At 36.5% G+C, this 25,358-nt stretch overlaps 1 long non-coding RNA gene and 1 other non-coding gene across 2 annotated transcripts in view; both read left to right on the top strand.

Moving 5' to 3' along the window:
- LOC141372647 (uncharacterized) overlaps nt 1-25,358 on the top strand; it is a 60,047-nt gene that overhangs the window by 16,261 nt on the left and 18,428 nt on the right. The gene's annotated exons all lie outside the window — the stretch shown is intronic.
- Nucleotides 15,027-15,161, top strand: LOC112826267 (U4 spliceosomal RNA). The gene has a single exon (XR_003208887.1). It is a non-coding gene; the product is annotated as a U4 spliceosomal RNA (small nuclear RNA).

Raw genomic sequence — 25,358 nt, forward strand, 5'->3', positions numbered from 1 at the left:
ACCTATAACCACTAAGGAAATTGAAGCAGTCATCAAAAATCTCCCAACAAACAAAAGCCCAGGGCCAGATCGCTTCCCAGGGGAATTCTCCCAAACATTTAAAGAAGAATTAATACCTATTCTTCTGAAACTGTTCCAAAAAATAGAAATGGAAGGAAAACTTCCAAGCTCGTTTTATGACGCCACCATTACCTGAATCCCAACACCAGACAAAAACCCCATCAAAAAGAATTACAGACCAATATCCTTGATGAACATGGATGTAAAAATTCTCACCAAAATCCTAGCCAATAGGATCCAACAGTACATTAAAAGGATTATTCACCACGACCAAGTGTGATTTATCCTGGGCTGCAAGGTTGGTTCAAAATGGCAAATCAATCAACGTGATACAATACATTAACAAAAGAAAGAACAAGAACCATATGATTCTCTCAATAGATGCAGAAAAAGCATTAGACAAAGTACAGCATCCTTTCTTGATCAAAACTCTTCAGAGTATAGGGATAGAGGGTACATACCTCAATATCATGAAAGCCATCTATGAAAAACCTACGGTGAATATCATTGTCAATGTGGAAAAACTGAGAGCTTTCCCCCTAAGGTCAGGAACACGGCAGGGATGTCCACTATCACCACTGCTATTCAACATAGTATTAGAAGTCCTAGCAACAGCAATCAGACAACAAATAGAAATCAAAGGCATCCAAATTGGCAAAGAAGAAATAAAACTCTCACTGTTTGCAGATGATATGATACTTTATGTGGAAAACCCAAAAGACTCAACCCAAAACTGATAGAACTTATACAGGAATTCAGTAATGTGGCAGGATATAAAATCAATGCACAGAAATCTGTGGCATTCCTATACACCAATAGCAAGACAGAAGAAAGAGAAATTAAGGAGTCGATCCCATTTACAATTGCACCCCAAACCATAGATACCTAGGAATAAATCTAACCAGAGAGGCAAAGGATCTGTACTCACAAAACTGTAAAATACTCATGAAAGAAATTGAAGAAGACACAAAGAAATGGAAAAACTTTCCATGCTCATGGATTGGAAGAACAAATATTGTGTAGATGTCAATGCTACCTAGAGCAATCTACACATGCAATGCAATCCCCATCAAAATACCATCCACTTTTTTCAAAGAAATGGAACAAATAATCCTAAAATTTGCATGGAACTAGAAAAGACCCCGAAGAGCCAGAGGAATGTTGAAAAAGAAAGGCAAAGCTGGCGGCATCACAATTCCAGACTTCCAGCTCTATTACAAAGCTGTCATCATCAAGACGGTATGGTACTGGCACAAAAACAGACACATAGATCAATGGAACAGAATAGGGAGCCCAGAAATGGACCCTCAACTGTATGGTCAACTCATTTTTGACAAAGCAGGAAAGAATGTCCAATGGAAAAAAGACAGTCTCTTCAACAAATGGTGTAGGGAAAATTGGACAGCCACATGCAGAAGAATGAAACTGGACCATTTCCTTACACCACACACAAAAATAGACTCCAAATGGTTGAAAGACCTAAACATGAGACAGGAGTCCTTCAAAAATCTGAAAGGAGAACACAGTCAGCAATCTCTTCGACCTCAGCCGCAGCAACTTCTTCCTAGAAACATCACCAAAGGAAGGGAAGCAAGGGCAAAAATGAACAATTGGGACTTCATCAAGATAAAAAGCTTTTGCACAGCAAAAGAAACAGTCAACAAAACCAAAAGGCAACCAGCAGAATGGGAGAAGATATTTGCAAATCACATATCAATAAAGGGCTAATATCCAAAATCTATAAAGAACTTAATCAAATTCAACACCCAAAGAACAAATAATCCAATCAAGAAATGGGCAGAAGACATGAACAGACATTTTTCCAAAAGAAGACATCCAAATGGCCAACAGACACATGAAAAAGTGTTCAACGTCGCTCGGCATCAGGGAAATCCAAATCAAAACCCCAATGAGATACCACCTCACACCAGTCAGAATGGCTAAAATTAACAAGTCAGGAAATGACAGATGTTGGTGGGGATGCGGAGAAAGGGGAACCCTCTTACACTATTAGTGGGAATGCAAGCTGGTGCAACCACTCTGGAAAACAGTATGGATGTTCCTCAAACAGTTGAAAATAGAGCTACCATATGATCCAGCAATTGCACTACTGCGTATTTGCCCCAAAGATACAAATGTAGGGATCCGAAGGGGTACATGCACCCCGATGTTTATAGCATCAATGTCCACAATAGACAAACTGCTGAAAGAGCCAAGATGTCCATCGACAGCTGAATGGATAAAGACGAGGTGGTATATATACACAATGGAATATTATGTAGCCATCAAAAGGAATGAGATCTTGCCATTTGCAATGATGTGGATGGAACCGGAGGGTGTTATGCTGAGCGAAATAAGTCAATTAGAGAAAGATATGTATCATATGACCTCACTGATATGAGGAATTCTTAATCTCATGAAACAAACTGAGGGTTGCTGGAGGGGTGGGGTTGGGTGGGAGGGATGGGGTGGCTGGGTGATAGACATTGGGGAGGGTATGTGCTATGGTGAGCGCTGTGAATTGTGCAAGACTGTTGAATCACAGATCTGTACCTCTGAAACAAATATTGCAATCTATGTTAAGAAAAAAAAGAAGAAGTAGATAGCAGGAGGGGAAGAATGAATGGGGGGAAATCAGAGGGGGAGATGAACCATGAGAGACAATGGACTCTGAAAAACAAACTGAGGGTTCTAGAGGGGAATGGGGTGGGGGGATGGGTTAGCCTGGTGATGGGTATTAAAGAAGGCACGTTCTGTCTGGAGCACTGGGTGTTATGCACAAACAATGCAGCATGGAACACTACATCCAAAACTAATGATGTAATGTATGATGGTTAACATAACAATACAAAAATTTAAAGGAAAAAAAATACAACCTGGCACAATTGGTACAGCAAAAAAAAAAAAAAAGAAGTACATTTTTTGTGATGAGCACTAGGTGATTAAAATAAAAACTTAATAAATAAATAAATAAATAAAGACTTGAAAAAAAGCAAAAAAAAAAAAGAAATGCATCTGATTAAGAAAGTCATTTGCATCAACTTTCAGACAATGGTTTAAGCTCATGGAACTTACTAGTGTAATCACATATTCGCCATCAAGAAAGAGATTAATGTAACATATTAAAATAAAATTTAAAAAAAATAGAGCTGGCCTGATGTAGGTGACATGGCCTTTTAAATGTGTGTTACGTGAGATAACATACTGAAAGTTTGAGATTCAGACTAACAGGATACACTGTATTTATAACAAATGCTTATAGCTTTGGAAAATGAATTTTATTTTCACTATCTGAAAGCATATTAAAATTTAAAGCTTTTTCACCCCAGAATCCCAGCTTCAGTTAGTATCTTGACATTATTAATTTATTATGGAAGAAATGATAAAAACAGATTGATACTCTATTTTATCTAGTATATTGATCATTTTAAAATTTCACTTTATAGCTTGAAGTGCTTTTACCTCTTTTAGCTAAGAAAAAGGTCAGCATACATAAGTGACTTCTAAAGGAACAAAGTAATATTCAGAGTAGTTCTGTCACATACCTAAGACATATAGCATATGCTCAGAGGTTTTGGTTTAATTGCTTTAATAAAAATATACAGGTCTGCAATTAAATAATTGCCCCATTTCTCAAACTTTTATATCCTATCAGGTATATTCATATGTGTAATGACAAAAAGTGTTTAAAAGTCTAGATTTTATTCTTCAAAAGTCAATTGAAAAGAACATACTTTAAATAAAGAAGTATTTTTATTCATTACTCAGATAGAATAATGTTTTTACCATGACTTCAAGTATATCTCTCTTCTTTATATAATCATTAGTGGAATAAAGAAAAGATTTTCTCTGTAGAAGAATATTGAAAATTAGGCTATACTACGTCAGCACAGCGCTTTTTTCTAAAATATGTGGTCTTGGTTATCCTAGAAAATAAATACTCAGAATAAATGTACCTAACTAGATGAACTACTGACCTGTTCTACTGTGAAAATTCCTCTACACCTCTGTTTTATTATTAATTTTATTATTTCCGTTTCTTCTAAGTGAGCACTCATTTTCACAGCCTCTGTTAACAAAATAAAGGTGAGTAGGCTGAAATACAAGCAGAGATTTGTGCTACACAAAGTTGGCTTCTATAATAATGATGTTTTCTCCCCCATCAGAATTAACTATTGCCCTATTTAGATAGAACCTGATACTTTCACTGTGTAGAAAAATGACCATGGAAAAAAATTCATCAAAATTTGGTAATTCAGTGAGTTTCTCAAATTTAAGAAACTCTAGTTAATTTATCTTTGTAGGACACATCAGCACTTTTACATTGCCTGGCACATAATAGATGACCCACAGATGTTTTCAAGTTTATGAGAGCTATATTTTGCAAAATATGGTTCCCTCACCATACTTTTGACCACAAAAATAAAGTTAATAATTGATTAATATGATTAATTTTTTACTGGATTCAAACAACAGTTCCCTGCCTGCAATGAGATAATAATTCATTGATGAAACATGCAACCACACCACTTCACTATTTTTGTCCTGATGTTGAAGTAAAACTGTTTTTTATTAATGATTCTAATTAATCTTCTAAAAACTGCACATGACCATCACCCCGCTCTGATCCCTGTAGACTATGAAAATACACCAAAAGGTAAAGAGATGCTAAACTCAAGCTACATTTATTCCCCCAAATAAGTGGTTATATATTTAAAATCAGCTAAAGAAATAAAATAAAGGATGCATCCTAAAACCTGGGAGTTTTCTTGTGAAATTGAATTTTAGTGATATAAAAGCTAATGAGATTTGCAATGACTCCCCTGTAATTTTAGTCATGTCTCAAAGACATGAAATATTAAGGTGGAAAAACATTAGGGTATAATTAGGAAACATTTTCATTTTAAGAGGGCCATTAAAAATAAAGAGGAATATTATTAATAGTGTAATGATATACAGAATACATTTCATTTATGTGACACAATTTGATTGTACCTATTACTTTGGCATATATTACTTTGGATAGTTGAGGCATTTATAATTATTAGGGCAAATTTACAAAATAAGAACTGAAAATTAGTTGTTAGATTGGGAATAATAAAATTTGGGAATAAAGAGTTTTCTATTAAATAAAAATTCACTACGGAGTTTTCTAGTTTGGTTTTAATTTATCTTAATTTTAAAGTAAACACAATGATCTTAATATATTATTAATATACTTAGTGAAGAAAATAGAGAAATCTTAGCAAATTTTATAAGAGTAAAACGACTTAACTATTCAAGTTTTATTTTTTCTTAACATATCAGAAAATTGGAGGTAGAATTTTGTGTTTGTAGCACTTTAGCAGATACTCTTAGTATTTAGAGATTGAATATATTTTAATCTAAAAAAACTCCAGCAAATAAATGTGTTTTCTAAACTCTGACAGCAATACAGAACAATTGGTCAAATAAATTTAGTCAAGAATTCTTCAGTCAAATGTATGTTTAAATTATGTAGACAAATCAAAAAATACAATTTATGCTTTAATTTTATAAAGCAAAGCATTTTTATGAATTTTCAATTGGAACTTTTAAATTGCTGGTTTGCAATTAAGTTTAGGTTCATAGTAGATGTTCTTTGTAGCTGCCATTTCCTGAGTCAGGAATTCCTAAATTTAAAACTAAAAAGAGGGACTGGTGTAGGGGTTTAGCGTATGCCCTAAGACTCTCTTTTGTACATTTTATTAATTTTCAAAAAGGAAAAGGAATTCAGTAAGAAGCTTTCAAATGCATAATATTTTATATAAGAAGAGCTAAAGGGCGCCTGGCTGGCTCGGTTAGTTGGGTGACTGCCTTCGGCTCAGGTCATGATCCTGGAGTCCCGGGATCGAGTCCCACATTGGGCTCCCTGCTCAGCGGGGTGTCTGCTTCTCCCTCTGACCCTCACCCTGCTCGTGCACTCACTCTCTTTCTCTCTCTCTCAAATAAATAAATAAAATCTTAAAAAAAAGAAGAGCTAAAATAAAAAAATATGATTATAAATGGTATTTCACAACTGATCGATCAATTCATTGAAACCTAATTTATCCATACTTATATTAAGCCAAATATTATATATATGTATATATATGTGTGTGTGTGTGTGTGTGTGTACATATATATATATATATATATATAGGTCGTATAAGAAAGTTTTATGTTCTCTTTCTTATAGGCCCTAAAAAGACAATATACTCTGAGGGCTCAATATCTGGAGAACATCAGCATCCTATTTGTTTCTATAAACTTTCCATAGTGATCTGTTTCTTCCCTTTTCTCCTTACATTTACCTAAAACCTATGTCCCCTCTCCTAAAGCACATATTCTCCTGTCAGTCCACTCACTATTTCTAAATACCAGATTTGGCTAAAGACTTTAGGTAGCATAAGATGGCTATAATAGTGAAAACCAGATCCATTCTCATGTTTTATATACAGTGCACATTTATTATCTCCAAGACAAATGTTACTTCCTATTAGGGAATGTTTTCTACTATAGCCCCTCCATCTAGAATTATTAACCTATTGTTGCCTAGAGAAATGACTTATTCTTTAAAAACTCACCTCAAGTGTCACCTCTCCTGGGAAGTTTCTCTTCACTTCTCTATGCACATTAAGTGCCCCTCTCCTAATTTCCACTCTGGGAAGTCCCAGTAGGCCTCTGGTATATGCTTACCACCAAGAATGTGGGCAGCCAACAGCAGGAACTTTGTCAGCCTTGTGTCCACAGCACTAGAATGTTACCTTACTTTTTCTAAATACTGAATAAAATTGTGAACAAATAAATATGCTATAAAAATATTAAATATTTAAATAAACACCCTCATAATCAGTATTTTATTGTTCTAGTTACAACAAATAAGGAGAAAGTGTGGGTGTTCTAACAGTTTAGTATGTTTTTATACATAGCTTGAGTAACATTGATAAAGGTAAGAAAGTTATTACTGATAAATAATTTGCTATCCTGGGATACTCATTAATGGAGATAAAATTTAATAATATTTTGATTATAATTGGTACCTGTTCTCATATAGTGAATTCTGTTTTGAAAAAAACCTCTCCCACCACCCAGCTACTCAGGATCTGACTTTCTATATGGAACTGTGAATTACACTAGTATAAAAAATTCATCAGGATTTGGAAATCAAAGCAAACTTAGGTAATATCTCTTGTGGAAACCATCATTGGCCATATTTTTGTCAGCAGTGTCAAAGAACAACTCAGAGATGTTATGTTAGAGCGCAGCTGAATATTCTCACACACCAAAGACATCAATCATATGCAGTTTGTAAACACAGGGAAATGTAATATTTATTAAGGGCAAAATTGAGTCTGTGGAAAAGGGAGTCTTACATTTTGTTTCTGGGTGAACTTTTGGCAGGCAGTTGTCAAGAAAGGCAGTTTGCTCTTTAGCTGACCAACAGATTTATCAGGGAAAGTGGCTTTAATTCTTTGTGGTTTTCGTAACATAATGTATGGTTTCAAATTGGAGAAACTGACAATGTTTCTAGCTCTCTCTGAGGACAACTAGGCTAGTGTCTTCTTGTTAGTACCTCCGCCCTAGTTAGGCCATGCCTGCCCCTCCCTCGACCTGCATTCTCAGCAGGGATGTTCCCATCACACAACTTAGAAGCTTAATCTCAGGAAACAAACTGAGGGTTGCTGGAGTGGAGGGGGGTGGGAGGGATGGGGTGGCTGGATGATGGACACCTGGGGAGGGTGTGTGCTATGGGGAGTGCTGTGAATTGTGTAAGACTGTTGAATCACAGATCTGTACCTCTGAAACAAATAATGCAACATATGTTAAGAAAAAATAAAAAAGGAAGAAGATAGCAGGAGGGGAAGAATGAAGGGGGCGGAAATCGGAGGTGGAGACGAACCATGAGAGACTATGGACTCTGAGAAACAAACTGAGGGTTCTAGAGGGGAGAGGGGTGGGGGGATGGGTTAGCCTGGTGATGGGTATTAAAGAGGGCATGTACTGAATGGAGCACTGGGTGTTATACACAAACAATGAATCGTGGAACACTACATCAAAAACTAATGATGTAATGTATGGTGATTAACATAACATAATAAAAAAAATAAAACTAAAGGCACACCTAAACCTCTAGGATACTGTCAAAAACAAACAAACAAAAAGAAGCATGGGTGCAAAGGTACTGATGATAGCACTTATTGATATTTACCTATCATTTCCTTCTTAATGAAAGTGCCATTATAAATTCCTTTACTTCATCACCAAAACTGTAATCCCAGGGGCACCTGGGATAATCCCAGGGGCTCAGTCGGTCTTGATTTTAGCTCAGGTCATGATCTCAGGGTTGTGAGATCAAGCCCACGCAGTGGGGAGTCTGCTTGGGATTCCCTCTCTCCCGCTCTCTCTGCCCCTCCCCCTCAAATAAATAAATACATCTTAAAAAGCAAACAAACAAACAGAACCCTGCAGTCCCAATATTCATCACCAATGTCTTTAAAATTTATGACAGCAATTTCCAGCAGATCTTTCTGTCTCAGTTTCTAATTTAAATACAAATTTAGCCCCACCTAGTGTTCTTAAAGTATCTTTTTTATTACTTAACTCCCCTGCATAATTTTTTAGTGTTTCACATTTTGGTAATTTAAATGCCTAATAATTCTTTTATTTAAGTCTCTCAAATGTGATTAATCTAAATTTCAGCTGATCTTCATTGCTTTTCTGTAGTTTCCCCACACTCCACTACATTTCTCAGTGGCTTTTAACCATGACATGTGCATTATTCTCTGAGCCTTAGCTTATGCTGTTCACCAGACGAGAAGTCTCTTGATCATTCAGACAGACTAGTTAAATCACCCTTCTTTGAATTTTTACAGAATTCATTTTATATACAACTAATTTGACATTTACAATTACTGCCTGGTACAACTGATTTTCTTTTTACTTATATAAGATTTATCTTAAGTTGGATTTTAAATAGATCAAAGAGAGAAAGTCCTAGAAGTTTAACCCACATTAAATATATCACAGATTTTTTACAAATCATTACCAGTAATATATTTTTGTATGAAAATCTTCTTTCAGTCCCCTTTATTACATATTTCTAAACTCTTTTTTCCCTTGTATTAAAGTTTGTGTCCCTAGAAACCACAGATTTCTGAAAAAAATGTTTCCCATGAGAAATGCTAATATTAGGGATTAAATTTTTTTTAATTTACTGTTATCTTTCCAGTTAATAAGAAATACTGAAGGCAACATTTGAACATTAGAGCCCAGAATAATTGTTTACATTTATGGCAATCAAAGCACATGTTTCTTTTATTTATAATAATTATCTTATGCTTCTTGTTGCACATAGATTATAAAAATTGCACCAACTCTCCACCCTTCCCTGTTATTATGCCATTTGAAATGTCACTTCGCCTGAATCAGGGCTGACCTCGTGAGTGGTTTTGGCCTACAGAAAGCATTGAAAGTGACAGTATACAAATTTGTAGGCCAGACCTCACAAGGCATTGCCACTGCCATGTGAACAAGCCTGGTCTCGAGGATGGGAGACCATGGAAAGCTAAGCCATGCCATTCCAACCAGGCTATCCTAAACCTACCAAACCCACAAAGAGCCAGCTGAACTGAGAACAGCAGAATCACAAAGATTAGCAGAACTGTGGAGTAAAACACACGGGGGAGCTTTTCCAGAGAGCAGAACGGAATCCTACGGAAGGAACACATAGTACCTGCAGATGGGGAATCTGGCAACATTTGCCCAGTGAGATTTCAGAATTGAGAGGAACTGGTGACTGCTGAGTGCTTGTTTCCATCCCCTTTCAAATATGATACCTCACCTAAGTTCTAAGACACAGTGTCAGAATAATCCATTATTAGTGATTATTTTTGTCACACCATTATTCTAAAATAATTTGCTCACTAGTTCCTAGTCAGATATCCTATGCCCAATCCTTCTGTCACTTGAAAAGCTTTCTGATATTTATTGCTTTGCCTTTTATTTTTCCAAGTAATAAAATTTCTATTTATTCAATTTTTCTTTATGAGATTTGATTTCTGAGCTGCTTATCTCTGGAACATAATGTATCTTTCACTGTCTCTTAAAATGTGGTGCCCAGGACAAAAGGTCACCCAGATACGTCCTGACAAGAGTATGAAATTCAGAGGGAACTATTTCTTTCCTTTTTTTCTGTTCATGAAATACTGATGGCTTATTGGACTTTTTTTTCCCACACGATCTGTAATTAGACCAACTTCCTCACTGACAGTTACCCAGAGTTGATCTGCAAATGGACTAGAATAGCAGTTTCTAGTTGTCCATATACAGTCCCATTATTTTATTATGGACCGGGTAACAGACTGAGCAGATCTTTAAAAAATTTTGCTTCTATAACCATACTCTTTTGTTTACTTTGTGGCAAAAGATGATAAAATAAACATTTTGGTCTTTAAAATACTTAATGACTACAGAGTCAAGTCTGAGCCCTGAGTCACATCCCTAAAGATACCCCAAGAGGCCAACATTGAATATATTTATTGGCACACTTTGAATATGGTTATTATAACAGCTGTTAATTTATGTAACTCAGCCAAAATCCACTTCATATTTCTACTTCCCAGGAAAAATAATTACTTAAGAAACTTTGTCAAATATCTGACAAAATAGATAAACAATGTTTACATTATGGTATCCAAATTTCTAATTCAAAAAAATCCTTTTATAAAAATAACTAGATTAATTTCACAGGATGAATTCTTATTCATGGTTAATCTATAATTATAACTTACAATAACCAAAATATTGCCCTTGGGTTCATAATCATTGGGTTAAATATGGCACACAGACTCACAGAAGAGAATCTCCATGGTCACTAAGCAATGAATAACCAATAGGTGGTGTGGCAAATGCTGTTATTTACCAAAAAATATGTTTCCCCTTTTTCTTAACTGTAACTAACCTCATGTTACAACCTCCCTTGCATTTAAATATTGCCATATAACTGAGTTCTAACTGTGAAATGTAAGCAGAAGTGATGTCTGCTACATGGGAGCCAAATCTTTCAGGATGAGAAATGTTCCCCTTACACTTTCGATTCCGGGTGGGGATGATGATTAGTAGGGCTCTGGGAATTGCAGAGCCACATTGGGGATGCACCCTGTGCCTGAATCATCACATTGAGGACAATAATCTGCCAGTGAGAAATACTTACTTTTTAGAGAGGGAGCGATCATCAGTGTGTATGCACACGCCCTCACGCTGGCTCACTGGTAGAGCGGAAGCTTGAGTCATTCAATTTGGGGCTGTTGTTACAGAAATGAAGTTAACCAGTTATACCATTTTAATCCTTTATGTATCTTCCCTACCAAAAGACTTGGCTATCTTTAAAGACTCTATGCATAGAATTCTTAATTCCCCTAAGGTATACATTTAATCAATGAAATGCAAAAGCCTGATTATGAGAAAAAAAATTGTTACTTCAAAATATGTTCACAGAAAGATTTTCTAAACGATTTTCCTTCTTTCACAGATCAACTCTTTACTTGTCTAATAATAAAAATTATTTAATAGGGGCGCCTGGGTGGCTCAGTTGGTTAAGCGACTGCCTTCGGCTCAGGTCATGATCCTGGAGTCCCGGGATCGAGTCCCGCATCGGGCTCCCTGCTCAGCAGGGAGTCTGCTTCTCCCTCTGACCCTCTTCCCTCTCGTGCTCTCTATCTCTCATTCTCTCTCTCTCAAATAAATAAATAAAATCTTTAAAAAAAAATTATTTAATAAATAAAGTTACCCTTCACTTCTTGTGTGGTGTTCCAAGGTCAAGCTGAAAAATGGCTGAATGTTTAGGTGGAAGTAAAGCAGTAGCACCAGGTTCTGAACTCATAGTGCACACTATCCTTGAATTCCATATACATGGATTATGTTCTATATCTCACTCAGTGAACATAGCTAATTTATGCTACTTTCTGAAATAGCACATAGCAGTTTGGAGCCTATGCCAGTCATTTCTGGGCACTGTGGGAAGTGGTCTGTGAGATCCTGTTTGACATCCCCTCCTCTCATAAACATGCAGTTTTTCTGACCATACCACAAACGAGAGAATATCCCTTTCAGACTATCCAAGATTGGAGGAGCTCCTCTATTGGAAATTGACACGGGAACCATCTTCAATTTCAAAATCAACCTAAAACTTCTCAGGACTTTCCACCACGGTGAAGCCTGAACCCCAATTCCAACCTACCCCTCAAGAGGTGAGATGTTAAAGGAAAAGTGGTATTGTAAATTGTCCCTCAATCTTTACTTGCCCCAAACAACCTATAAACCATACTTTGGCTCATAAAAGCAAGCTGCAGATGTTACGGAGTTGTCTTGGTAATTAATTATATTTGAAATTCCTCCTTTAGCCTATTACACTTATTCTTGGTATTCCGTTTGCATGGTTTTCTGATTGCCCCTATATTATGGGCTTTATGCTGGAGCTTCAGTACATCACTCTGGGCTTTGTCATGTTGTAAAACGTGCAATAGCCTTTCCTAGTTTTTCAGACAACAGTGTTCCTCACTTTTTCTCCTGGCTTTTTAATCTTTCAATGACGTGAGAAACCTTGCCTCCTCATGTTACAGGAAAGTCCCTCCCTTATCTCTCAACCCTCCCTCACATAATGCTGTCATTGGTATTAAATTGTCCTGAACACCGTTCACACTAATAGCTAATCTCCTGCATAATCAGGCCCATTGCTTGTTAAAACTCATCTTCTATTGCTTTCTCCAGCATCCAATGAATCCTTTTGCTACAGACATTTTCACTGTAGTTCTCCCCCACAATGTGGATGAATCTTGAAAACATTAAACAAACTGAAAGAAACCAGACTCGAAGTGCCACATTTTGTATGATTCCATTTATATGAAGTATCAAGAATAGGTCAATCCACAGAGTCAGGAAGCAAATTAGTGGTTGTCAGAGGTTGGGGGAATGGGGAATGACTGCTTGATGTGTACAAGATTTCCTTCTGCCATGATGAAAATGTTTTGGAACTAGATAGAGATGATGGTTTCACAAACTATGAATATACTAAATGCCACTGAATTGTACACCATAAAATGGTTAATTTTATGTTATTTGGATTTTACCTCAATAAAAGTTACTAGAAAGGAAAAGAATTAAAATTTTAATATGATGACTTCCTAAAGTCTCTTCCATCCAATGTTTACATTGCTACTTTCCTCACCTCTTTCAAGGCATTACTCAAATGAGGGTTTTCCTAATTAATCTATCAGAAAGTGTAACCTTCCTATTAATAGTGCTCATCCTCCTTCCATTTTATTTTTCTACTTAACATTTGTCCTCATCTAATGTATTATGTTTTTCTTTAATTATACAGTTAATTAGCAATCCTCCTCTACTAAGAAGTAGGCTATATGAGATGAGAGGTTGGTTTTTTTTTTTTCAACGTTTGTAACCCCAATTCTTAAAAAAGTGCCTGGCACAGAAGTGCTTAATGGATATTTATTTAAAAAATAAATGAAAAAGAAAGAAAGAAAATGAATGAATGAACCCTATATGTAATTTTTGTATGTGTTGCTATGGTCTCTTTATTCAGTTGGATCATTTCAATATGTGTCCTAGAGCACATGCATTTTTATTTAACCCATTCAACTATATCTTCGGAGAATTTTAGCCCATCTTCTAGTCTGTGCTGAGGTCAAGGTGAGGTAGTCAAATGAGTTGAGGTTTTAGAATCACTGAGATATAGATTTGAATCTCAGTTCATGGATGCAGCCGTGTGGGTTACAATTACTTTAATAATTTCCTCTAGGGTTCTGTTGCTTCAACTGTAAATGTGTACATTAGTCAGAGTTCTCCAAAGAACAAAACCAGTATATCTCTCAGTACATATGAATTGGCTCCACAGAAACAGCAGAGAGAGAGAGAGAGAGAGAAACAGAGAGACAGAAAGAGACAAAGACAGAAAAAGAAAGATTATTACAGAGAACTGGCTCAAAATTTCAAGGTCTGTAGTCAACAACCTGGAGACCCAGGAGAGCTGATGGTGTATGTCCAGTCTGAAAACTGGCAGGCTCCAGACCCAGAAGGAGCCAATGTTTCAGTTGAGTCTGAAGGCAGGAAAAAAAACAATGTCCAAGTTTGAAGGTAATCAGGCAGAAGGAATTCTCTCTTCCTGGGAGAGGTTCAGCCTTTGGTTCTATTCAGGCTTTTGACTGATTGGATGACACCCACCCACATTAGGAAAAGCAATCTCCTTTATTAAGTCTATTGATTTAAATGTTAAAATTATCCAAAACTACCCTCACAGACATACCCAGTAATATTTGACTGAATACTGAGCACTCTGGCCCAATCATGTTGATAGATAATTAACAAATCACAATATATATATAACAATATCTAACTTAGAGTGTTGATTTGAGGGTTCGATGAATATATTAAGTGCTACAGAATTAAAGCTTAATATTTAAATTACCTTCTTTTTTTTCTTTATGTTGAGATATTCTTAACTTCAGCTAAATGTTACTCTTGCTTTCTATCTCTCTGATCATATCATGACCCAACTGTTTAACAGAGTAAGATTAAGAATAAAGTATAGGTTATTTTATAAATATGAATCTGTCTAGACTGATAGTGGTTATATCACATTTTATTAAAATTTTGATTAATTATCTATTTCTAAACCAACATAAAATAAGTACATTAAAATAATTACATTTGCCTGCTCTCAGTGGTCTGGTAATTTCTACCGTTTTCACCATTACGCAGTGATTATTTGCCATGGTCAAACAATTAATTTGCAGCTACTTTCAGTATAATGGGATGTAATTATTCTTAGCCAAGAGAACCGAATTCATAAGGGAAGCTAGGGTGATCCTATAATCACTATTTCATCTTAGATTTCAATTCATTCTTACAAATCCTTCCTGTATCTTTTTCAATTCAAAAATTATTCTTTTCTAAGCTTTGCGCAGTGGTAGTATCGTAGCCAATGAGGTTTATCCAAGGCACGATTATTGCTCATCGAAAACTTTTCCCAAAAAATCTTCTTTTCTAGAGAAAACTGGAGTAGGAGCTGGTGGATTTTGCAACTGCAATATTATCCATAAACATTAAGCCATCAGCCTCAAGCAGTGATCCAATTTTCTCACATCATTTAGTTCTAAATATATTTAATAAAGCAATCTTTGCAATTATTAGCAATTATTAATGCACATATAATAAAATCAGTTCTATTGAAGCTTAGGACCTACCAATATTATTCTTAAAATTCTGTAATGAGTTCCTCATATGCTTTATGTTCCTCATTTCCATTTTAGGTAAATACTCTCTCACCCTTTAATTTTCTCATAACTCAAGTGCAGCTGTACCAACTTTTAAAATACACCTCCATTTCTTCTTTTACACTAAGGTTATATATAATTGCACAGAGAGATACAGGCTTTTTAGTGCTTTCCAGCCTGCCTGAGATATTGTCCATTTCAGAGATATAAAATAAATAACTTGGGGGCACCTGGGTGGCTCAGTCATTAAGCGTCTGCCTTCGGCTCAGGTCATGATCCCGGGGTCCTGGGATCGAGCCCCGCATCGGGCTCCCTGCTCCGCGGGAAGCCTGCTTCTCCCTCTCCCACTCCCCCTGCCTGTGTTCCCTCTCTCGCTGTGTCTCTCTCTGTCAAATAACTAAATAAAATCTTTAAAAAATAAATAAATAAAATAAAATAAAATAAAATAAAATAAAATAAATAACTTGTATCTGAATTTTTAAAAACCTGTTTTCCTAAACTCTAGGGTCCATGAGTAATTATGACATGTCTTCATTTGCATGGCTATTATAAATGTGAAGATGGCATGATAATGGTTACTCTCTCTCAAGTGGCTGCCATTCCCTCTTTACAAACTACTTCCTTCTTGTTTTTTTTGTCCTTGAGATTGCTTGAGAAACCTTTTCACAAGCAGATACATTCCAGTTTACCCATTATAATTGATGAGTCTCAATATTTTATTTTACCAAGTAAAATAATAGGCTGCACTACTTTATCGTAATCATCAGAAAATATATAGCTGTTATTAAGAAAGTTAAAATTTAAAATAAGCCAATGACCTCCAAACCTACTTAGAAGATCTTTGTGCTAATATTCAGAATATTATAGATACACAATATATAGAACACTATTGTAGTCATATTTGCCATGCTGAGAAAAATAAAACTTTTAGCCATATGAGAAATAAGCTTGACTATTTAGTTTCAGGAAAATAAAGCCCGTCAAACAATTTATGGATAGATAGAGTCTCTTTATAACCATAGTGGCTTGCCTGGGAGTCAGTCTTGTAATCTGTGTTATGAAATAATTAGTCATATCCTCTTGAAGGCACAGTTGTTTAAAGTCTATGTCCACAATAAAATCACTTGCTTTCATCGCTTCACTGAATCTTCTCTAAACAGTAAATCAACTATGAGAATTATGAAACTTCCATATTCTATACTATATTTGACTCTTGGGTTCTAGATGTAATTTTAATTGAATATCTCCTTGATAATACTCTGCTGCTCCACTCACACTTTCTTTGGTATCTCTTTTATTGTTGTTACTTTTTTTCTGTTTTTGTTTTTGCTTTTTAAACAAAGATCTTGAACCGTATCTTTGCTCTTTATGTATTAAATGTACATGCATAGGAGCATGTTCAAATTACTTTTACAAAAGAAATATGAGATCAAATTTTCTATAGTTCTGGTTTACATATTACTAAAGAAAAGCATTGCCAAGAGAAGCATTCCTTCTGAAAAAAAAATAATCGTCACCCTGACCTCTGTAATGTCTCTGCAATTTGTATTATTAAGATAATGGTTTCAGAGGCACCTGGGTGGCTCTGTCAGTTAAGCGCCTGCCTTCGGCTCAGGTCATGGTCCCAGGGTCCTGGGATCGAGCCCCGCATCGGGCTCCCTGCTCCGCGGGAAGCCTGCTTCTCCCTCTCCCAGGCCCCCTGCTTGTGTTCCCTCTCTCGCTGTGTCTCTCTCTGTCAAATAAATAAATAAAATATTAAAAAAAAAGCTAATGGTTTCATCATCCTGCTCATGAAATTGAATCAACACTTTCCTACCTCTTGAAGCTTTCTACATTATTTGCAGCTGTTGACCATTTTTTTCTGTTTTGAAACGCTTTTCTCCTAATTTCTCTAAGATTATAATGTTTGATTTTCCTCCTGCATTTACTTCATTCCTTCGCATGATTTTCTTCCTTCAGTCATCTCTTACATTTTCTATTCCCAAGTCTTTCTATGCCCAAGTCTGGGCATTCGTTTCTGTTATATGTATTTTCCTGAGTCACCTCATATAACAATATGGCTTTTAGTACGATGTAAACGCTGACAAATCTCAGATTATGATTGACAACTAAATCATCTCTGTTGAGTGCCATAGCAAAAGTCCAAACACATAGACATCCCAAAGCAAGATATTTATGACATATTCTTGTCCTCCTATTTTCCTTATCTCGGTGAATGAAATCAGTCAGCCCAGACCACTCCCAGTCCCTCTGATCTCACTCAACCTATATTTCAGTAAGCCCCAGAGTTAAAAGAGTCTATATTCTTAGTTTCTTTTATATCCGTTCTCTTCTCTCAGTTTCACCTGTCATTACCCTCATTTAGGATTTACCAATTTACCTGAACAACTGGAATAACTTCCTGATAAATTTCATACCCATTTTCATGCTTCTCTCCACACCAGAGCCAGGGTGATCTTCCTATAACATTCATTGGTAAAACCATTTCTCTGTTTACATTTCTTCAGTGGATTCCTATAGGCTCAAAAGCCTTAACATGGAGCCAAAGGTGTTTCATTTTCTAGTAGGTACTGACTGCTATAGTTTTGTCTCCTGTCAGTTTCTCAGGTGTTCCCTCTTCTTCTTCTCTGTAAAACTCATATATTTCCCTGGCAAGGACTACTACTGGGGAAACATGTCATTCTGCACTGTTCTTTCCTTTCTTTACCTACTATCCCATGACATACACACATATTTCTTGGCTAGCCAGACAAGTTTCCTAATGTGTGGGTGTGTGAGGTATGCATGACTGTGTGTGTCCATGTTATCCATTTAAGTCATATTTCTCTTATTCCATATTTTTGTACATAACTCTTCGTGCATACCTCTTTCATCTGTGGCACTCACCTGTATATCCATGATTATTTCTACTATATTTTAAATACTCTGAGAGCAGACTGTCCCACTTTTTTTTTTCCTCCAGCGGGGTCAAACAAAGTATAGTACAAGAGGCCATAGACATGTATTGTTTGAAAAAATGAGTAAAACTGGAGAGAATAAAAAATCAGTAACTCAAAATTTATCATGATATGTGATAGCTAAATATTTCCTAAATGTAAGTAAATAAGATATTGTTTTATTCTCTTGTCACAGAAATATACGACCAAAAATGTTGCTGGTGATTGACTTCTGAGTCTTCCTAACCATTGATACATGGGACATCTGTTCACAGTAATATTCACAGACAATTAAATAATTTATTTCTCTGAATTTATACTTGAAATCCTTGGCATATGTGACCTCTCTACTCTTTCCCTTTCAGATTGTACTCTGTCCTTCCTATGTCATCCTGTAATACCAACGGACAGACTCTTTCCTTTGTCCATTGTCCTTCAGAGTTCAGTTGTTCAGTCTTCCCTCTTCTGAGTCTCCTCAATCACTTGACACTAATCCGCACTTTGATACTGTGACCTAAAAAATGCTAATCTATCCCCATTGTTGTTGCAGATTATATTTAGAGCCCACAATTTGAATAGTATTTTATCAGAAAGTTTCCTCACAAAATTCTTGTCTGGGGACAAGCTAAGAATTTTTTCAGATTTACATTAGACTTCCAGACTACAACCTTTATTGTTATTGTTGTCCTTCACTGTAAAATCATACTACACAGCAATGTTTTTGCCATCACCTGTTGTGGCAAAGAATGCTGGTGTTTACCAATATTCATATTTCTCCTCTTCTTCCTGTGCACACAAAGTATGATTCCCAGCTCTCACGCAATTACATGGTGCCTTCTGAGTTCCAGGACAAGGAAGTGAACCTGAGTGTACCACTTCCAGGGCTGGCCTCTGAAACACCTCACTCCAACCTCCTCACTCTCCCATCTCTCATCTCCCAGCAAATCCTTCCAGGGCGCAAGGATCTGGAAGAATCCTGGGCACCTTGATCACCCTACCACATAGTCATTTGCACTATGCTGTGTATCAAAAAGAGAGATTTCTGGTTTTAAGGAAAGAGATTTGAGGATAAGAATAACTATTGTTATTTTTCTTAATCAGTACAGCTAAATATCAGGCTATAGCCTTTCATTCCAAAGAGAATGTGATGAGCTACTCATTTTGGTTTTCTCCATTTCCACAACTTTCATTATCCTGAGTAACAAATTTCTTAATATTTTTTTACAACAATGATATCCCATGATTTTTCTTCAGCAAACTCCTCCTGAGGACAAAGGCAGGATTTATAAACCCATAAAATGAACTGCATCCTAAATCCCTCTCTCTAATAACAAATGCTTATCATCACTAAATATGTCCATTCATTCACTTAGGTCTTAAATCTCTCTTCATATGTATAGATTTCATATCGTGCTTCTTGGCTTTACATTCCTAATGAGCTTCATCATCATGTTGGGCCACTTCCTATCACCCTCATCTTCAATCTCCCTGTGATCCTGCCTTTCTCCTACTTCCATCCGAACACACTCTCAACCTGGATCGCCCTAATCACATCCTCCATCTTCTGAGCTGCTGAGATTTCCTGGAGAAAATCACATAACTCTGCCAGGTGGGGCAGATTTATAGTTTCCAATTTCACTTGTGTCCTCAAAACCTTTTACTCAAATCCTTTTACTCAAATGACTCTTGAGTTTGATAGCCCTGACCTGGGTAATGGTGTGAGCACAGCTCTCCCTTCCACAGCATCTTGTTCTTGCTTCGGGGTGCTTGGAGGAGCCTTTGGCACACACTCATCCATGAATTTGAACTGTAGTCCCCATGCTGTATTACCCTGTGCTCCCACCACTCCCTCAGCTCCCACTTGCCCCCCACTGCTTCGCACACAGTTGTTTGTGGGAGCCTCGCCACTGCCAGTCGCCCCTCTGAAATGCTCTGCGTATTTCTCTTCCTCACAATCAGAATTGGGGATAGTTCAACCTTGTGGCAGAAGAAAAGGGTTTCATCTCAGTGTAAAATCCTATGTGGTCACCTGGACACCAAAGTAGCTGGACTTGCAGCCAGAGACTTGCACAATTTTCCTACGCAACCCTGAAAACCTACGGCCTGCACCCCTTGATTGTAGCTGCTCAAATTTCTTTCCTGGAGCCACAGAGGAAATAGATGTCATCATCTGTCTTATACTCACTCTTTTCTCCCGCCAGGTTTTTCTCCAATAAAAATATCTTTTCCACTACTATATTAAAAAAACAGACAATTGTACACAACAGATACAAGGTGTACAGAGGTAGATTAATGTTGCCTAATCCACTTTGGGAGTAATGAGCCAAATATTCCTTGTTACCTTTCTCTGTGTCCTCTCTCTTTACATTCTCCTTGGCTGATTTAGGAATGAAGAACATTCTATCCAAGCCGTCAAATAAGAATAATGTTTATCGCTTCTCAGCCTTTTGGCTAAGATCAAGTGTAGAATAATGTTTGATATACAAGCCTATATGGAAAAAAAAATTTTCTCCATACATTCACTCAAGAAACATTCATTCATTCATTCATTCATTCATTCATTCATTCAACAGGCGATGTTCTTGGAACTATACTAGTTGATGAGGAAGTATGTGTACTTTTTAAAAGACTGTATTTATTTATTTGAGAGAGAAAGAGAGAGAGAGGATGAGCAGGGGAGGGGAAGCGGCAGAAGCAGACTCCCCGCTGAGTGAGGAGCCTGACGCAGGGCTCGGTCCCAGGACCCCAGGATCATGACCCGAGCCCAAGGCAGATGCTTAACCAACTGAGCCACCCAGCCATCCCAGGAAGTATGTATTTTTAATGCCTTTTTTCTGTCTCCAAGATAGGCTCAATGTAGGGGTGGGGCAGTTTCATAGAGAAATAAGTACAATAAAATGTTAAAATTACTATGATAAAATTTGGTATAATATAAAATGGAGTCACAGAGGAGAGTGGATAATTTGATTTGAGATGAAAAATAAAAGCTTCTTAGAGGAAAGGATATATGAGAAGTTTGAATTTGATTATGTAAGTAGTGGCTATCTTTCCTACATAAGATTATTGTAAGCACCAAAGTTTATGAAAGTTATAGAATCATTTTGACAAGTTCAAAAAAGTAAAATAAAATGGCTTCTTTTTTTCCTATATAGATGTGTATATACATAGTTGCACAAGAAGGTTAAAAGCCTCCTATTAAAGATGAACTATCTCTGTCATTCTGTTCTTATTCTTACTCTCCCATGGATGGGTCCTACCACATTTATGCAGTAAGTATAATCGGACCACAGTTTTTATTTTTTTTTTATTTTTTTTTATTTTACCCAGTATAGCTTTCTGTCCAACCTCCCTCATTTGAAGTTAAACTTTATTATTTTAATTAAAGACATTTAGAGAGTACCTATTTATGTTCAAGGCACTATGCTGTGTGCTGTGGTTGAGAAGGCAAAAGGTATGTATGTTGATAAACAAGGACTGGTCTTTACCCATAATCAGTTTATGCTAGAAGTAAAAGGATAAAATATTATCTGAGTGAGACAGACCTTCTTCATTTATTTTTTCCAAAAAAGACAACACTGATATTTTGTTTTAAAGACCACTTTTTAAGTTTTGTCTCAGCCAAAAGATGATCATCACTCTCTGCTTGAAGATAATAGTTAGGACCAGGTATAAATGAAATTAATAAAGTACATTAGAACAGCATGGTTTGGAAAAAAATAGCATGGTTTGGTAGAAATTGCAGCCCTAGATTTATTGTTCACAGTAAGATATATATGATGGTTTAGAGCAATACCACTTCAAGTATTCGTATGTAAGAGGAAACAAAAACTTGCCAAGAATTGCTATTAAGGAATAAAATTTAGGTTATTAACTTCCATGTGAAAGGAAGCTTCTTTGCTTTTTTGTAATTGTTTTTTTTTTAATTGTTGTTTATTTGGATAATGGGTCAGCCCTGCCTTGAGATGGCACACAGAGATAGCAAGTATCCAGAAGCTACAAAGCTACTTTATTCCCATCAGTGTTATAGGTCTCCAGTGTAGGTCATTAAGTTCGAAGCAATACATCTTTTTAGTGAAGGTCATCATTCTATACTTTGTCAAGTAAATAGAGGCACACTAAGTATTATGATTCAAAAAGGATTCATAAAATATTTAGGGCTTTCACATTTGTAGAGAGAACAGAAACTGTGCAGACAGATCACAGGGCTGTTGCTGGAAGGTCATGGAAACAGTCACAGAAGACATCAGCCTACATAACCAAAGGAAATGGTTTTCAAAAGTTTGCATGGAAAACACCAAAATTCTGAATCATTTGAATACTACCCTACACACTATATCAACTTGCAACAGGAGAGCTGGAAATTGCTGAGAAAATTGAGTAGCAACCATATTTGGTCATCAGTATCTCTTAAGAATATAATGACTTCTTCCTACTTCTGCTTTTCATATCAAAGCTGAGGGCCATCCATTGGTAAATACTAATCTGGAACCATTGAGGGAAGAAAAAGTCCTAAGAAATGTAGTACATGAAAGGAGAGTAATGCAAAGTTTACTAAAGCACAAGAAAGATCTAGTATTTTTTTAAAGATGTTATTTATTTATTTGACAGAGAGAGAGAGAGACAGTGAGAGAGGGAACACAAGCAGGTGGAGTGGGAGAGGGAGAAGAAGGCTACCCCCCAAGCAGGGAGCCCGAAGCAGGACTCGATCTCAGGACCCTGGGATCATGACCTGAACTGAAGGTAGGCACCCAAAGACTGAGCCAGCCAGGCACCCCAAAAGATCTAGTATTTTAAACAGAATTTGATATTTGCTCTCCTAAGACATTGCTACCCAGTATGTTTATAGTAGTAAATAAATAATTTGATTATGATTTCAATTATGATAAGTTAGCCTAGTTTTATAATCTAACTTGAAATTTTAGAGATAATAAAGAATATTAAGCTTTCATTTCCTAATACAATCTAAAACACTGAAAACAGTACACTGAAATCTATTATTTATGAAAAGTTGTTTTTCCTCAGCTTGTCACAAATAATGTCAAAACAATTTTATTAAGTTGACAATATGGTACAAAATTTGATTCTATCACTAATTTATTATATTAAGAATGTACCCATTTTCTGTAAGATCAAAATATACTGTCATTTCTATTCTCTATTTTTCATGAGAAGATAAAGCCTTTATTAAAAAAAAAAAAAAAGATGGGGCACCTGGGTGGCTCAGTCAGTCAAGCGTCTGCCTTCGGCTCAGCTCATGATCCCGGGGTCCTGGGAGCAAGCCCCACATCAGGCTCCCTGCTCCACGCAAAGCCTGCTTCTCCCTCTCCCACTGCCCCTGCTTGTATTCCCTCTCTCGCTGTGTCTCTCTCTGTCAAATAAATAAAATCTTAAAAAAAAAGATTAACAATAATAAAAATAAAAAATAAATTAAAAAAAGAAACAATCTATGAGATGCCCAGTGCCACTGCTCCTATGATATATTTATGGTTAATGTACATACACGTATATGGGTGAGAAATCTCACTCTCTCTCAACACACACACACAGGTGGAGTACACTTTTATCCAAGTTGGTTATTAAATCTATCAATAGAAATTCTATATTCACAGCAACACAATTTTCTTATTAAACACCAGGATTTTTTCTTTCTGAGCCAAATCCAATATCTTGAACTACTGAAAAATGCTTTTTTCTTAGTACTGCCAATATTCCCAGAGTTAAAGCACTGATGCTTTTCTTAAAATAATTCTACCTTCTGGCCAACAGGCATTTTTCAGCATTAAATAAAAAATTGGTTTTTCAGCTGCTATCTGTTTTATTGTGTGTCGACCTGTGTTAAGATACTTTTTAAATTAAATGTCAAATCCAGATTGACGTAGGAAACATGGCAGTGCTTGATATTTGATGAGAAGCTGTCAGCTTGCCTCTCCCTGTCAAATTGCTAGCCGCTTCCTCAGGACTAGTTTCGTAAGTGATGATGGCAAGCAGAGCTCCACACAGAAAGGTCTCAGTCCTATATGATATGTGTGTGTGTGTGTGTGTGTGTGTGTGTGTGTGTGGTCAGAATGGGCATGAGACGAGTTATTTATTATTTGGAAATTGAATTCCATTCTCTTAATTATTAAAGTTATTTTAGGAACATTTCTTGTCGGTGAATCAATAATTCAGAAATAGCATTCAGAGTTAGGCATGAAAAGGCAAGTTGAATGCCTTCTCGGTAGTAATTTCCATGAAAAATTACATCTTTGAACACTAGGCTATAGTTTTGAGGGAAGTTTTTATTCTGTTATTTGCCACCGCAATAGTCTATCTTAGTATTTCTTAGCCTGTCATTTTATTTCGTTTTTACTAAGTACCACTACTGGATACATGCCAGTATGTATGTGTGTAGGTGTGCGCACGGCTGTGTGAGTAGCCAGAACATGGAAAGAAACTGGTAGTCAGCATGTTGTGGCCCTATTTTACATTCTTAAATACACACACACACACACACACACACACACACACACACATCTCATTTTGAGTGGTCATATATTTCTTAGGAAATTATACAATCATTAGTATTTCAGAAAATGGAGGCCATTACCTAAATATTTGAAGCTCTTTATCTCACCCCTAATCAAAACCAAACTTAAAAACAAACCAAAAAAAAAAAAAAAAAAAGGACACAATATTGTATTATTCCCAACATGGGAGCCCAAAGGGACAGATACTTCTTCCCTGGTTTCTAAAAGCCATGACACAAAGGGGTGCTCCTGCTCTGGACCCCTGACATTACACAAGTAGCTCAAAGATGAAACGGGAGAGTATGCAGTTGACTCACCGAGGCAGATCCCGCTCAAGGGCAGCTAGCATCTGGCAGGGGCAGCACCCTGTCGGGCAGCTGTGCCCGGGGCCTGAACCCTGACTGTTCCTTGCACCATGTCCTTGGGTGCAGGTGTTAATGACTAGAACTCTTTTCCATTTCCTCATTGTCTTTCTGCCCTCCAGACATCAGAAGCTAATCGCTTCATTTTGTATCAACATTTGTCTTTTCTACCCAAGCCTGGTTGTTCTTTGTTTTTTTTTTTTTTTT

Source organism: Callorhinus ursinus, unplaced genomic scaffold (assembly GCF_003265705.2).
Source record: "Callorhinus ursinus isolate GAN/ISIS: 27379988/994484 unplaced genomic scaffold, GSC_fseal_2.0 scaffold4, whole genome shotgun sequence".
NCBI classification, from domain to species: Eukaryota; Metazoa; Chordata; class Mammalia; order Carnivora; family Otariidae; genus Callorhinus; species Callorhinus ursinus.